This window comes from Macaca mulatta, chromosome 9, assembly GCF_049350105.2.
Source record: "Macaca mulatta isolate MMU2019108-1 chromosome 9, T2T-MMU8v2.0, whole genome shotgun sequence".
NCBI lineage: Eukaryota > Metazoa > Chordata > Mammalia > Primates > Cercopithecidae > Macaca > Macaca mulatta.
In genome coordinates this window covers 32,511,767-32,523,482 of record NC_133414.1, presented here as the reverse complement: position 1 = coordinate 32,523,482, position 11,716 = coordinate 32,511,767, and the positions used below count along the sequence as shown (strand labels likewise).

Sequence of the window (11,716 nt, the reverse complement as noted above, 5' to 3'; positions counted from 1 at the left end):
TTTATAGGTTCATGTAGACACAGGGGCCAAATGAAACTAAACCAAGATCTTAGGCATTAAGTTACATTTTAATTTTACCTTTTCCCCTCTGTGATTCTGACATAAGCAGTAAAAATGAACCTGGACCTTTGACCTGACCGATAGATATACTTTTTAATTAAAAAATGTTTTGCCATTCACCTGCGAACCTCTACTGATTGTTTCAGAGTCTTGGTCAACTGCTTTTAACAGCGAAACATTAAAGCCACTGCGAGAATAAACAGGAAGCTGGTGTTTAGGTGGGAGTTCCTAGGAATTTTATACCGCTGACCACAGAGGCCAAAAGAGAAAGGAAATAGGAAAAACAGTGTAAATACCTGGGTGACTAATGACTGCACAGCTCAGCTGGCTTTTCTGAACATTTCATGGGCTGTCTCCCAGGGGAAACACCCTGAAAATTTTTCAGGACTCCGGTGGCACTGAAGGGCCAGAGAGGAGCGTTTACTGCACGCTGTTGGCTGGCTGGTTTTGTGGGTTTTGTTCACCGTCTACTGGGCAGACAGCCTTTCTGCCGATGCCGCCAGATGCCTCTCTCCAAGCGAATGACCTATTTGCATGCGTGGTGCAGACATTTTCTGGAGCTCCAGGGCTCCCAGGCCTCCCCAGGCCTCCCAATTGTAAAGGATCCTAGGGCCACCCCTTTCCTTGTTCACATGGACAGCGCCTAAGAGGATTTAGAATCAAGAGGGCACATTTGCACTGCCTTGTTCTGAAGAGGCAGCTGGAGCGCGGACCGGCCTGGCGCAACCCACCGCGGGTCCCGGGGGACCGCATTGTCCTCGGAGGGGCCGCCACAGGGGCTCCATTGTGAGCGGGGCCGGCCTTTTTCTCCTGCCCTCTGTCTCCCCGGGCCTCCCCTCACCACCCCCACCCCTCCTCCACGCAGACTTTTCTCTCAAGCTGCCGGCATCCCCGGCTGCCGCATTTCCAACGCAGGGGAGCGGCAAGGCTCCGGGCTGGCCATCTGCACGCGGAGATTGACAGCAGCCCCGGAAGGTCAGCGCCTCAACCATTTCTGTCTGAACAGCAGGCCACCCAGGCCTCGCAAGCAAAACAGGGACATCTGCTCCCCTTAATTTAGAACACTGGTTCTAATTTCTCCGAAGCCCCTTGCTTAACGCCCTCCTCAGGCTGCGGGGGAAGGGGCGAGGAGGGGCAGGGCAGACGCGGCTGCCCGCCCCCGGCTCCCCAGCTCCCGGAGAGAGCAGCTGAGTCTGGCGGGAGTAGGGAGGGGGGTTGGGGTGCGGAGCCTGGTCACCCACGTGACCCGGTGACGTGGCGCGGGGGAGGGGCGGGAGGGCGGAGTGGGCGCCGGGCCTACCACGCCTGGGACGCACAAATACAGCGGGGTCTGCAGAGGAGCAAGCTGCGCTGGCCCGGGAGGCCCTTCTCCTCGGGGCAGATGGATTTCAGACTGCCCCCGCCCCTTGAGGGGAAGATCAAGGGAGTGGGCAGAAGAGTATATTGCCATTCACCTGCGAACCTCTGCTGATTGTTTCAGAGTCTTAGTCAACTGCTTTTAACAGCGAAACATTAAAGGCACTGCGAGAATAAACAGGAAGCTGCACTACAGTGGAGAGGGGGATTCGTCTCTGCCCTTGGCCTCGTGCGGGTCCCTGGGCTGGGCAAAGTCCTGCCTGGGTAGTTGACATCAAAATTAATCGTGGCCTTGGCTGCTTTATGTGGGCAAAAGGATGAAAGAATTGCACTTCTGTTGCGCTTCCACCGCTAGATCATAAGCTCCTTGTAAACACACTGCATCTGTGTCTCTAGCATCTTCCACAAATGTTTGGAGAATAAATTAATGTGTGGCGGGGGCGCGGTCCCTGTGAACTCTAACTGTGCTCTTTTTCTGTATGACAGAAAAGGAGACATTGCAGAGAATCAACCTGTGCCTGTAGCTAGAGATTCCCTAATTACTTTGTTCCCTCTTTTCCTCCCTCCCTCCCTTCCTCCTTTACTTTCACTAACATTTTGATGGGTGCCCTATGTGTGCTGAAGATCAGGCGATCGACCAGGGATACAAGAAATGAGACTCCTAGCTCTTGAGATGCTCATCATGTGGTGAGGGGTGCTGCATACAAGCAAACAGCTCACCAGGGCTCTGGGTGACAAGTGCCATGGATAGCAGTAGGGCGGCCCTCAGCCCAGCTCCTGGGGAGGCAGGATGTCCAGGTGGAAGCTGGAAGGGTGAGTAGAAAGTTACGAGGAGAAAGGCCCTTTGCCCACATAGGTCTCTCCGCATAACCCACCCCAACCCATTTCCCTCCCGCTCATTCCTCAGGCCTCAGATGAAATGTCACTTCCCTGGTGCCTGGGCAGGATCAGTTCCTCCAGTTACAGGATCCTGTAGCTCTTTCGTCTTCTCTTTTGTAATACTCATCACATGTACAACTAGGCAAAGTTCACCCTCCCCACTGGACTGTAAGTTTTGTGAGGCAGAAATTGGCCATTCTGTTCATGGATGGAAGCGCCACAGCCAGCACTGTGCCTGGCCGCTCATGCCCCATAAATACTTGTTGAGCCAATGAATAGTCTGACTCCTCTTAAGTTAGTGAGAAACCCATACATACATTTTCTGTTTGGGATGCCAGGACAAGCTGTGACGGCTGCACTCTGAGTACCAGTGGGAATTGCCTGGTACCAAGGGGCTGTGATTTCAAATTTATTATTTTGTGATATTCTGCACCTCGATGATTTTGAAACTGCCTTCTTCCAAATGAGTGTCAAGTAGATGCTTCTCAAAAAGGGATCCTCAGGCAAACAGGTTTCTTTACCACAAGATTTCACAGAGCCTGTGATGCGCTCATGTGCACTGTCCTCAGATAGTTTGTTGAAGAAGCATCTAGTAACATTTGCAGCTGGGGGATATCGATGAAGCTCAATGTTAACTTTGTGGCACCGTTTCCCCCCAACTCCTCCTAGGCTCTGAGAGATGGAAGGAGCTGGGATCAAGGGATCTGCACAAGATTAATTTGCCATAATGAAGGCCAACTCCTTCCCCTTGATTTCTTTGTCATGCCGTGTGACAAATTGTTGTTTTTGACAAACAGAGCATTGAGGGAGGCTGAGGTGGACAGATCAGCTGAGGTCAGGAGTTCGAGACCAGCCTGGCCAACATGGTGAAACCCCATCTCTACTAAAAATACATAAATTAGCTGGGCATGGTGGCATGAGTCTATAGTCCCAGCTACTCGGGAGGCTGAGGAAGGAGAATCGCTTTAATCTGGGATGTAGAGGTTGCAGTGAGCCAAGATTTTACCATTGCACTCCAGCCTGGGCAACAGAGCCAGATTCCATCTCAAAAAAAAAAAAAAAAAAAAAAAAGCATTGAAGATGTAGATTAAGGAGGCATTGGGGTACTCTATAGTGTCACCTGAGTTTAAATCCAGCTGTGGCACTTCTTAGCTATATGACTTTGGAGGACTTCCTTAGCATCTCTGTGCCCAGGTACTTTATTTGTACATAGAGATAATAGTTTCTAATTTACAGGCTTGTTAAGACTTTAAAAGCTCTTCTAGGCATGTAGAATTCTCATGGTAGATATAAATTTTATTTAAATTGCTAATAATTGGTTAATTAAAAATTAAATATCTGACCTCTAATAGGTTAATTTAACTAATTAAGCCTGGTGTATTAATGGAGAGGAATCACAGTGGCCAATAGTCTGAGGGACTAGGTTTTCTCTGCTTGCTGCCTTTGAGCTTGAGTGAAGCCTTCTGCGCCTTGGCCATGTGTTGCTTTTCCAGCTAGAATGATTCCAAGTCTTCAACAGCATTACTGAGCTCTTCCTCTCAATAAGTTTAAGTTGTAATTTCATTACACTTCATTCTCAAATAGAAGAGTTGAGCAGCTGTGTAGCAAGATCCAGAATACTTTGTTTACAATCAGTTTTCCAAGGATTGGCTTAGTAGCCAGTGGCAAGTTTCTCAGCAACAGGTTTATGAGCCAGAAAAGCAATTTTTTTTTTTTTTTTTTTTTTTTTTGGAGACAGGGTTTCGCTCTGTTGCCCAGGCTGGAGTGCAGTGGTGCAATCATAGCTCAGTGCAGCCTTGAACTCTTGGGCTCAAGTGATTCTCCTTCCTCAGCCTCCTTATTAGCTAGGACTACAGGTGTACACCCCCACACTTGGCTAATTTTTTAATATTTTGTAGAGACGGGGGTCTTGCTATGCTGCCCAGGCTGGGTTTAAACTCTTGGCCTCAAGCAATCCTCCTGCCTTGGCCTCCAGAGGATCATATTATTTTAAACAATAGAGACTGTTTGCAATGAAAAAGAAAATAGAACCATACCTTATTTGTTGTAGCTTAATTTGGCCATAAAAGAATCAATACTGTATTTTCAGAGAAGAAAAATTTTCAGGGGCCATATATGAGAGCAAATTCACATTATTTTCAAACTGTATTTGAACCACCCAGTCTAAAAGAAAGTTGCTTCTGGAAAGTCAAAGATGCTCTGGAAATGAGTGAAGATATGCTTTCTTACCCATGTGTATAAAATGAACAGTTTTATTCTTTTAACTCTTTATTTTATCTATAGGATATTAACTAGGGCTGCATGTGCTAGACTAGATGTCTGGAGTAAATCTGTTTTCAGATATAATCTCTGGAGCATTCATGAAAGCTTCGTATTTTGACAGAGGAAGCAAAGAACATATTTTGCAAATGCTGGCTCTGTTCATGGATGGAATGGTGCTTGAAACAAGTGTCCTGCTGACATTACTTAACTCTTACAGGGGTCGTTACTTAGGGACCAGCAATTTGCTAAAGATGAACATATTCTAAGAAGATGGTTTTCAAGCAATAACCAATTTTAAATCTGGACTGTGCATCAGGCACCTCTTGGGTATGACTTCAGTGCCTTTGGGTGTTCCTTGTCCCTCGTTCCAGCTACTGATGCAGGTTCTGAACAGCTTCCTGCTGGGTCCTTGCCTCATGCCTTTGCCTCACACCTCTGCTGGAGCTTCCAGAGTCTGCCCTGGAGCTTCTCTGAGCCATAGGGGGCCCATGCATTTTGCCCAACCTAGGAGTGAGCAATGGAGCCTAAGTGCTAATGGATTAATGTTTTCCTTTCTTCCCCCAGATGGACAGCCCTGAAACATCTTTCATGCAACTCCTCAGGCAGCCCAGGAAGAGCCAGGAACCATTCGCCAGGAGCTGTGGCCAACTTAATAACTCATCCTTGTATTGGTTTCCATCCTCTGTCCTTCATCCATCTTGTCTCTTACTCCTACTCGCTGGATCACACATCCCAATAAGTATTTGCACTCAAGCCTTTGTCTCAGGATCTGCTGTCTGGAGGACCCAGACTCAGTTCAAGTCATTTTTGTTTTTGTTTTTGTTTTTTGAGATGGAATCTCACTATGTTGCCCAGGCTGGAGTGCAGTGGTGTGATCTTGACTCACTGCAATCTCTGCCTCCCAGGTTCAAGTGATTGTCCTGCCTCAGCCTTGTGAGTAGCTGGGATTACAGGCGCACGCCACCATGCCTGGCTAATTTTTGTATTTTTAATAGAGACAGGGTTTCACCATGTTGGTCAGGCTGGTCTCAAACTCCTGACCTCGTGATCCGCCCGCCTCGGCCTCCCAAAGTGCTGGGATTACAGGCATGAGCCACTGAGTCCAGCTGCCATTTTTTTTTTTTTTAACCAAATGGAGTTACACTGTCTAGGCTATCTTTACACACCCCCACCATCTCAGGCAGTTTTCCAAATGCAGAAAGCTCAGCCCTCTTTTCACCATGTGCATCTGCATCCTACTGTGTGCATGAAATGGGTGATGGGATAACCTGTCTCCTTGCATTGGATGTGGTGGGTCTCAGGGAGAGTGCTGAGTCATGGTGACTTGGCAACAGTCACAGCGGGACCCAGAATGGAGTTTGCAGTGCAGATCCAGCAACTGGTTGGGAACTCTGGCCCTGTGCTTTTGTCTGCTAACTTTAACTTGGCCCTGTGTTATTTTTCCAAGCCATATTTTTAACTTCCTCCTAAGTTTTTTTATTTGTTAATTTCATCCTGCTCTATTTGTAGATTTGAGGGGTATAAATAAGCAAAGATTGGTGTGAGGAGACTTTTTTAAAAAATCATGTCTAAAAGTCCCAAAGTCACGCTGAATACTCTTACTATATGATGCGACTTTTAAAAAATGATGAGAAAATTGTGATTTTGAAAAATAAAAGTGTAAAAACTTAACTGTCTTCATTTGGAGATGATTTATTGAATTTATTTAATCACTAACGAGCCTGGAACAAGATTATGCCATCCACAGCAGAGAATTATACAACTTTGAACAACAGTTCTGGCATGCTATGGGGACCTTGTAGAGACCCAGTATCTGACCATGAGACACAAAGTTACCATGAGGCCAAAGCAGCCCATCAAGAGTTGGGTTCTGTCAGAACCACTATGTCATGTCATTGGACAGGCCCTGGAACAATCCATTGTAAGACTGAACTGGTACATCTGGGATTAAACCTAAGCAGGACCAGAGGGCACAGTCAAGCTGCACGATAGCCATCCACTATTACTATACCAGCACTTCCCTCTCAGCTCACGCCCATGGCCATATGTAAGACCCTTATGATTAGCTGATTCAAGAGGAAGGAGCTCAAGCTTCCTTCATGGATGGGCCAGCTCTGTACATCTGTGCAAGCTGAAAATGAATGGAAACTGCACTACAGCCCCATTCAAGGGTGGTCTAAAAAGACAGTGGATGGTGGTGTCCCTGGTCATACCCCTTGTTTTGAAAGAGAAGTGGCCTGGGGTTGTGATATATGCAGACTTATGGGCCATACCAAATGGCTTGACCAAATGGGCAGGGGCCTAGAAGGAGATAGATTGGCAGATTGGTCACAAGGAGGTCTGGAGTAGAGACACGTGCACGGACTACAGGAGTGTTGAAGGTCTTTGTATCACATGTTAACACCCACGAGAGAGGCACTAAACACACAGGTAGACAAAATGACTAACCAGTTGATAGCAGTCTCTGTCATCATCCACTCCAGTGCTGGCATGACAGTGCATGAATAGAATAGCCATGGCGGCAGGTACGGAAGCTATGCATGGGCCCTCCAGTGTTGGCTCCCACTTACCAAAGCTTTTCCAGCCACTGCTACTGCCAAATGTCTAACATTCTAGCAGCAGAGAGTGATACTGGGGTCCCAGTAGAGCCTATCCCTCTGGAGACCAACCGGACACTCTGGCAAATTCACTACACTGGATACCTTCCACCCTGGAAGAAGCAGCAATTCATCTTAACCTGAATGGGCACATATCCATATCCTGGGCATGGGTTCACATTTCCTGCCCTTAGCATTTTGACCAGCACTACTATTCAAGGGATTCCATGGTGTTAAATCCACTTTCATGGAGTCTGTATAATACCACATCAGGGCAAGGAGCCCACTTTTCAGCAAAGGAGTTGTTAGGATGGGCGCACGCCCATGGACTCCACTGGTTCTAGCACATGCTACAACACCCAGGGGCTTCCAGCCCCATAAAGCAATGGTATAGACAGACCTGTTAGGACTTAGCCAATATGCCAGCTCAAAAGTGATGCCTTGTCAGGATGGAGCACCATTCTCCAGGAGGCAGAATACATCTTAAATCAAAGACCTTTATATGGCACTGTGTTCACATGGGTAAAATACATGAGTCCAGGAACCAAGGAGTGGAAACAGGAGTGTCTCTGCCAGCCATCACTCCCAGTGACCTACTTGGAGAATCCTCCAAACGCTGAGCTCTGTGGGTTTTGAGGTACTCATTTTTTAAGGGAGAATGCTTCTGACAGGTGACACAGCAACAGCCCATTGAATCATAGCTGTGGCTGATCCATAGGCACTGCTTGCACCAAGGGGACCACAGGCAAGAAAGAGGAATCGCCATCTTGGAAGGGATAATTGAACCTGATCATCAAAGTCATCAGGAAGAGGGAACTCTACTGTAACATACAAAGAAGGGAAGAATACACAAATGACCTCAGTGATTTACTTAGGCGCCTCTCAGTACTTTCTTCTCTGATTTTTAAAGAAAATAGACTGTAGCCTGTGAAGGGCATAATGACCAGGAAGTTCAGACCCCTCAGGGATGAGCAACTGGTCTTAACATCAGGAAAGCCACAGACATCAGAAGAGGTGCCTGTTGAGAGTGATGGAAATCTTCAATGGATAACAGAGGAGAGAGAAGATAAGTGTTAGTATCACCCTTAAGTCAGCTCTAGCATCAGGATCTATAATTTGTCCCACTACTCTTCCTCTTACAAGTTCCTACTAGGAACAGAGGCTCACTAGTATCTTGAAGGAAACTTTCCCAGAGTCTATAAGAGGATACAAGCGCCGCAAGGGGTGGACTGTTGTGGATGCTTTGATGCATTGTCATGATTCCTACTCAGGAAGATTCTTGTTGAGAAATGAAAGTCTTATTTCCAAGATGCTGGGAATGCTGTCGGAAGATAGCCCTCAGCTGCTAGCCTGTGGGGCTTGCCCCACCTAGAGAATACAGCCTGCATGATCTGAAGATCACACCTCCTGCCAGGAATGACTTGTACCGAATGATCAATATGACAGTGGAAAGACCTGACCTTCTTGCTCTACCTTGAGACAATTCTAAATCCCAGATCCAGAGCTTCAAGTGGACTGGCTGATGTTTTTGCTGAAAACTGCATCGCATCTTAACTGGCCCCTCTGTCTCCTCCTACTTGTCCTTCTCCCTTCACAGGTATTGATCCCCAGAGCACTCCTTAATAAACTGTTTCCCTGGGACCCTTACCTGCAAAAACCAGTGAAATTTGGGTTATCATCATATGAAATGATTTGCATGCATAGGCTGATAAGGTCAAGAAAAAACTTTTATTCTAAAAATAGCCAATTTCAGTAACACCAAACTATACAATTGTAAGCCTCTTGCTAGTTGTCAATTGATGCTGATCAAATATACATATACATAGCAAGGTGAACTCTTTCTGAGAACTCCTGGATGCATTCAGTCTGAGCACATCTAACTTTAGATGCCAGATTTTCAACCCTGATTTCAATTCTCAGTTTGGATTTCAGCCATTTCCTGAAAGATAATGCACTTTCACAGAGCTAAGTAGATGCAAACATTCCTTAGAGTTTCGACACATGGTCAGAAACTTTATGAGAATTTGTGGATTCATATATTCATTTCTAGGATCCTAAGGTTTTGTACCTTCTTTGCATGCATGGCTTGTTTTTCAGCCCAATCAGTTCTTGAAACCAAACCTTACTGATATAGCATATGTTTAATAATTCAGATATATGCTGAGGTTAGCATTCTGTGGGTAACTACAGAAACTTAAAACCATGATTCTTTTTTTTGAATCAAACTCTATGAATCTTTTCTTCAATTATAACTTCCTATTCACCTAATAGAAGCTCCTTAAAACCTCTGGAGATTTTGTGGAGCTCGGGGAAGATCGGAAAAGGGAATCAGTATGCCCCCAGCTGCCATGTGCGTGCTCACGTGTCAACTTACATCAGGGTATCTGGACAAATCAGTAATATGAGTTTACTTCCTTGCCACTTTGAGTTCCGGTCTTGACTCATCAATGAGAAAGTTCCATCTTGGGGGCCTTTGAGAAAATAACAAAGTGGTTCCTCTGAGTTCTTTTATGACCAAAAGTTACTGATTTGAGAAAATACTTCAGGAAGCCTCTTCCACAGCTTTGCACAAATTCTCCTGACAAGTGATGCAATGGAAGTTGGGCATGCATATCTGTTTTCTTGACTTGGGTAAAGAGAACTTCCCCCCATTTTCCTATAAGCCTTCTGAGACACATGAATTTCCTCTTTGGATCAAACTTCCCAGATCTTTTACTGGAAGAGGCATGTGGCTTATTCATTCTATGAATTGCACATGGCATTGCACATGGTCCCAGGCAGGCCACACCTCAAGTAGGGTTGGTTGCTTCTCTCCCTTTTCCTCCCCACTTTCCTCCCATTCCCAAACTCTGTCCTTTGTGATTTAGATAATACTGTCAGCTCAAGTAGCCTCTGGTTAAAAGGACTGGAAGAACATTCTCTCATTCCCCCCAGCTCTTAAAGGTAGGGGTCATGCTCCTGCTGTGATGCTGGAAGGCTGCAGAGGCCAGGGGCATGTGCGTGGACATAACCTGCAGAGGCATGGGGAACCAAGCAGTGAGGCTGGGTGATTGAGTCCAGGTTCCGTCAGAGCCTGAGTAAGAACTAACGTCTTCTGGGCCCGTGTGCTTTCTCAGTCAGGCTAGGTCATCCTTCCCACTGAGACAGCCTTCACAATTGATTTAGCCCATGACAAGGGAGTTGGTTTATGAAACTTATTGCAACCAGTCCTTGTGTTTGCCTCCTCAATATGCCTTTTGATGTCAAAGTACTTGCAGTAGCACTTTTCCTCTTCTCTGCAAAAACATTTATACTTTCTCCTGGACTTTTCCATTGAAAAGCTTACTATTTAAATGTTTAAAAGTAATCTTTCCCAGTCTTGGCAAGCTTGTCATTTTCAGCTCTGATTAGCCATCTGATGGTCTGTGCCTTGGGCTTCTCCCTCTTGTCAGGCCCGATCCGGCTCCTCATATGTTCACACTGGAGTAAGGTGGCAGCTGCAGGCTAGCGTGTCTGACTGGAATTTCAGGCTGCTCCCTATACTCAGATCAAAGGAACCTTCCTCAGTTCCTTCATGCACACTGCGTAAGAATCTAGAATGGCACCCTAGTGCCTACCTGGTATAAGCTCTATACAATTGGGACTTGATCTTTTTCACCACTGTTTCCTTAGCTGCTTGGACAGTGCTGTTACAGGGCTGACGCTCCATTACCATTGGCTGAATCAGTGAATGCTGCCTCAGGCTCAACCAGCACTCACTGACAGGCACAGCACCAGGCTCTGAGTAGGTACTAGGATGCAGTACCTCCATTCTTGCAGAAGATCAGAGTTGAGGATGCGGGGAGAGTGGAGGGATTGATGGTTAACCAGATCACTTCAGTACAACTTAGTAAGTGCTATGGGCTGAGGCACACCTGGGGCAGGAATGCAGAGGTGACGCCTTGTGTAGTAGTAATTCACCAATCCCGCCACACTCCTCCGCTAACTGTGGGCTATTTGCCATCTGCTCTCCTCCTGCCCTTATCTTTTTAATCTAAGTTCTCCTTACTTCCCAGCAAGCCAGACCTTCTGTTCCAGGGACGCTAATCTGCTTTCTCTAACCCCCAAGGACTTGCTGGGTACTGTGTGGCTGCTTTTGTCCATGCTAGCCTATCTCTGTGAATATATGTTCATTACAGCCCAAAAGGTCTTGCTCAGACCCATGGGGTCTAGGCAGCCTTTCCTAGTGAATTCTCTTCTGATCCCTTTATTTCCCTCCTACTCAGAACTTAGGCTTTTAGCTTGTGCAGTGTAATTCTGTGGACTCAGATAAATCACACTGGCATTGAGCATGATTTGGATGTCTATAGATAAAAATAATACCAAGAAAGGTATCCGGATTCTCCTCATGTACTTTTATAAAGCCAGGAAATGTAGTGTGCACAGCACTGCACGTCAATGTGGAAATCAACACAGTGGAAGGTGACTACTTCCTTTTCGCAGGGACTCTTAGTGTCCCCATTGTCACTATGTCAACGTGACATGTCACAGACACACTTCTTTACGTAAATTTATCACTGTTTATAGATATAAAAGTTTGGAGA

General features: G+C 46.3%; 1 long non-coding RNA gene across 1 annotated transcript; it reads left to right on the top strand.

Annotated features, from left to right (window-relative positions):
• Positions 1–572: 572 nt before the first annotated feature.
• LOC144331099 (uncharacterized) lies at positions 573–6,233 on the top strand. The gene is made up of 2 exons (XR_013397985.1): positions 573–1,035; positions 5,122–6,233. It is a non-coding gene; the product is annotated as an uncharacterized LOC144331099 (long non-coding RNA).
• Positions 6,234–11,716: the final 5,483 nt, after the last annotated feature.